The sequence below is a fragment of the Myotis brandtii genome, unplaced genomic scaffold, assembly GCF_000412655.1.
Source record: "Myotis brandtii unplaced genomic scaffold, ASM41265v1 scaffold355, whole genome shotgun sequence".
In the NCBI taxonomy this organism is placed as follows: domain Eukaryota; kingdom Metazoa; phylum Chordata; class Mammalia; order Chiroptera; family Vespertilionidae; genus Myotis; species Myotis brandtii.
In genome coordinates this window covers 1,754,770-1,759,525 of record NW_005363642.1, presented here as the reverse complement: position 1 = coordinate 1,759,525, position 4,756 = coordinate 1,754,770, and the positions used below count along the sequence as shown (strand labels likewise).

Sequence of the window (4,756 nt, the reverse complement as noted above, 5' to 3'; positions counted from 1 at the left end):
TTGTATGATCAGTCACGTGTCTCTTTGGTGACAAAGGAGGAATGTATGAGTGTGAGTCAGTTTACCACTAACCTCACATTATTAACATCTCAGGAAATTGCTGTGAATATTTTCATGTTTTTCAAAAAATATATATTTAATTGATTTTTTACAGAGAGAGAAAGGGAGTAGGATAGAGAGTTAGAAATATTGATGAGAGAGAAACATCAATCAGCTGCCTCCTGCACACCCCCTACTGGGGATGTGCCCGCAACCAAGGTACATGCCCTCGACCGGAATCGAACCTGGGATGCTTCAGTCTGCAGGCTGACACTCTATCCACTGAGCCAAACCAGTTAGGGCTATTTTCATGTTTTTTGACTTTTGTGGCAGCTTATCCTATATGATAAAACCCTAATAGGCAAATTGACAGAACGGCAGAACGACTGGTTTCTATGACGCGCACTTATCACCAGTGGGCAGACGCTCAGCACAGAAGCTGCCCCCTCGTGGTCAGTGCGCTCCCACAGGGGGAGCGCTGCTCAGCCAGAAGCCGAGCTCAAGACTGGCAAGCACAGTGGCAGTGGCAGGAGCCTCCCCTGCCTCCGCGGCGGCACTAAGGACCCCTTGGGGCTGGAAGTTGGACATCCCCTGAGGGGTCTCAGACTGTGAGAGGGTGCAGGCCGGCCTGAGACCCCCTCCCCACCCCAGTGCACTAATGTCGTGCACTGGGCCTCTAGTTATTAAAAATGGACACCAAATGACCACGGGTCCTAAGAAGGGTAGTGCTAACAGCAAAGTGAAAAGGAAAGTTGTGAGAATGACAATAGAGCTTCAAAAAGAAATAATTGCAAAGTGTGACAGAGGTGCCCTGTGTCTGATCTGGTTATTGAGTATGACATGGGAAAACCAACTATTAGCTTAATTTTAAAACAAAAAGGCTACCAAGAGTGCTGATGTTACTATGTGTGTGACAGTGCTCAGGAAACAAAGATCACATTCAATTGAAGAGGTAGAAAAATTATTTTTTATTTAGATCGGGTGGAGAATGTCCGGCCTGAGGAGGACCATATAAGGCCTAAGAAATCATTTGATCTGGCCCTGCCAAGGCATTACTGGTGAGTTAATTAAATTTTTGACCAAATGCAGGAGGCTAATTTTCAAGTTGATTATTTTGTATGGCCCACTCGATGTTATAAGTATCCAAATTGTCCTTTGCAAAAAAAAAAAAAGGTTCCCAACCCCTGATTTAGATAAATGAAAAACAGTCAGTGATAGCAATTAGGGACAACAATATGTGAAAAAGGGAAGATGTTGCATACTGACCTCCTGAGTTCACCCATGGAACAGGTGCCGAAAGTGATTTGTTAAAGGCTAGTAGGGTCGGTTTGGTAAATTAAGAAATGAAAAGTCACATTTATAGTGTAGTGAGGAATGGGGAGGCTGTAGTTCAAAGAAAGTAGTTGCTGATAATTTTGTGTTCAATTATGATGAGGCAGGCCTCTTCTGGTAGAAAATGCCAGAGACCTACATCACATAGGAGGAAAAGTTATTGCCAAAACATAAGCCAATGACAGGCTGGCCTTATTGTTATGTGGGAATGTGAGTGAAGACTTTAAATTGAAGCTTCTACTTGTCTACTATTGTGAAAACCCACCAGTTTTCAAGAAAATAATTCTGAAAAACAAGTTGAATGTGTTGTGGAGGGCTAATAGCAAAGCTTGGTTAACCAGCCAATTTTTAATTGTGCGGATTCATGAAGTGTTTGCCCCAAATTTAAAGAAATACTTCCCGGGAAAAATATTTGCCACTCAGGGCACTTCTTATAATGGACCAGGTTCCTTTCCACCCTCCAGGCTTGGAGGCTGAGTTGATGGAGGAGTACAGTTTCATCTCTATTGGGTTCTTGTCACCTAACACAACTCTTCCCATCCAGCCCATGGACCAGCAGCTCATTTCTAAATTTAAAGGGCTCTGCACAAAGGCACTGTTTCAGAGGTGTTTTGAGGTGACCTCTGAAATGAATTTAACCTCCAGGTACTTCTGGAATGAACATTTTAATATTTTCACTTGTTTGAGGCTCATTAACAAAGCATGGGAGAAAGTGTCTTCCAGTACTATGCAATCAGCCTGGATGAAATTGTGGCTTGAGTCTATTGCTGAAAGAGACTTGGAGGGCTGTGTCTGTTGTGGAGGATATTGTGTATCTTGGGAAGTCCTTGGGCTTCAAGGTGGATGATGATGATGTGGAGGAGTTGGAGTAGTACAACACTGAGCTGACCATGGAGGAATTCTAAGACCTTCAGAGGGAGAAACAACAAACAGCAGCTGAGGATCGGTTTTCATAAGAGGGAGGAGGGTAGGGAAGATATTCCTACTTTACTAATCCAGGAAAATGCTTGGGAAGTGGGGAGAAATGAAAAGGTTTATTGAGAATTATCATCCTGGCAAGTAGCAAACCGTGTGATAAACTTGTTCAATGGCAATGCAGTGTTTCACTTCACTTAAGTGCTAATAACCAGGCAAAAATAAACATCATTGGATAGGTTTTTTGTGAGACACAGATCTAGTGAGCCTGAAGCAAGTTCTACTGGAGCAATGAGATGAAATAACTCTAGAAGAACATTTTTATAGACATGGGTTTGGAAACAATAACATCCCTCCTCTCCATATTCAGTTATTAATAGCTCTCAACATTAAAGTTAAGTTCTAGTTGATAGGTTTGCCGAAGTAGAAATGCACGAGGCCAAAGTGGTAAGGCATTATAAATTTATTAGGTAACCTGGAAAACCAGATGGGCTGAGCCCCAAAATGGTACCAGCAGGTATAGGGAGTCAGAAATTTTAAAGGACTCTAGGTGGTCTTTTTTTGGGCGGGTAATTCTCTGGGGGAGTCCTGAGTATAAAGATAATGGTCTTAGCAAGTGGAATGTAGTCTTAGGAAGTGGAATATGGTCTAAGCAAAAGGGAATGTTGGTTGTGAAGTTGCTGGAACAGTATAGATTTCTTATGTTTGGATCAAGGGGTTACAGCAGCATGATTTCCCCAAGAGATTGGTTGGTGAAGGCTCGAAAGTAGTCCTGTTGAGTGACTTGGGAGGTAAAAGCTGGTTCTGAGGCTACCACAGCATCACTTTTCTGGTTTTGTTGTTTTTCTGATTCTGGAGCTGAAATACAACTAAGGCCTTTGTTTTCTTTAGGGAGGAAATGATCAGGGGGTAAGCTGCCTGACTAGTGATATGAAAGGAGAGGAGGATAGGTTACCCGGGGGGAGATTCTTATTTTCCCAGTTTTGCCCCTTGCTAGGCATCTGGAGCTTTCTGGCCCAGTGAGTTTCTATACCTTACATGGCCCATCATCCTTGCTTTTGGGGTCTCAGGGTCTATATTCCCCTTTAAAGGATTTTTGGCACTGAATTCTTACAGGGAAAGAGGGGCATAAGGTCTTAGCTGAAAGGGGATTGTTTTCCTTCAGAGCCAAAATCCTTGCTTTCTGTCAGAGTGACGACGAGGCCTGGGCACAAAAGGAGGCTATGATAGTGTCTAGGAGTGGTATTTCCTGAGTACAAGTGATAACCTAAACCATGAGCCGAGGTCCCTTCCCTTTCTTGGGATCAAGTCCCATGAAGCAGAATAATGAAATCTCGGACCAGAAGATTTAAGCAAAATTGTGAACATTTAGTACAAGTTGATTCAGACACTGCACGGGGATTGGGCACAGTAATGGGTTTCCACTGAAGCCTTGTAGTCTTAGAGTATATATTTGCTACAAGCCTGCTCCATATCTACCCATGTCACCAGCTGATTGGTTACCTCAATTGTTCTTGCCCAGCAATAAACCTGAACTTTCTCTGTTTCTATGCGCCCAACTTATTGTTGCAGTTCCTCCCTACTTTCACATAACTCCCTCTCTTGAGTCTGAAAACATTGTTATTTCTGTATGGTTGGTTTCTATGGTTAGGCTTGCTCAAATTGCTGTGTCTGTCCCTGCCTACATTCCACCTGCCTTTGTTTTCCTCTGGACCACTGGTCTGTTTGCCTGCTTGTCAAGCTAACTCCTCCCAGTCTCCCCTCTGATTAGGAGACCCCAACTGCTGTTGGGAGCAGGGGCAATGACCTCTCTGGCTATTTTCTAATGACAGTGGTCTTTGTGGGGGAGCAGTTGTCAGGGTCCCATTAGAGGAGGCCAGGCTAGGGGTCCATGGAAAATGGCATTTGTCTCTATCTGGGGTTGCGTTTGGAGTACCATCTTTAGCTTGAAAGCCTCAATACAAGAAGAAACAAAGCGGTTTAGGAGGTTTAATAAGCAAGGGCTGAAGACTAAGGCTAGGACTGCTATGATTAGGGGCCTATCTAAAGATAGGAGCCATGACAGTCAATATATTTTGGATAGTCAACTCACCCAAGAATCTGTGAGGTTTTGTTGAATGAAGCTTTATCAGCCAGGTTACCTGAACTGGGGAAGCAGTGATGGTTTTCACTATCCTGCCCTGAGTGGCCCAAATGTCACGGTTAATTTCAGTATTCACCAGGGGAAGACATAGTAACATATGAAATAGTTGTCCCCAGGCATACTAAGAGATCTCACCCCAAGAGGGGTGCAGGGCTTTCTGGCATAATTAGGAATGCATGGGAAAAGGATAGCTTACCCCAGCTACACCCTAAAGGCTGGGGAAAATACACTGAGTGGCCAGATTATTATGACCACTTGACGTTTGTAGGCAAATTAGCCGTACACTGCATCATATGGGATATGGAAGCCGAAGGCCTGTTCAAACAC

General features: G+C 43.7%; 1 protein-coding gene across 1 annotated transcript in view; it reads left to right on the top strand.

Moving 5' to 3' along the window:
* The first annotated feature begins 1,035 nt into the window (after positions 1-1,035).
* Positions 1,036-4,756, top strand: part of ATF7IP2 (activating transcription factor 7 interacting protein 2) — a 79,326-nt gene continuing 75,605 nt past the window's right edge. Inside the window, exon 1 of the mRNA XM_014544193.1 lies at positions 1,036-1,097. The gene's annotated coding sequence lies outside the window, so the exon portion shown is untranslated. The remainder of the gene's footprint in view (positions 1,098-4,756) is intronic.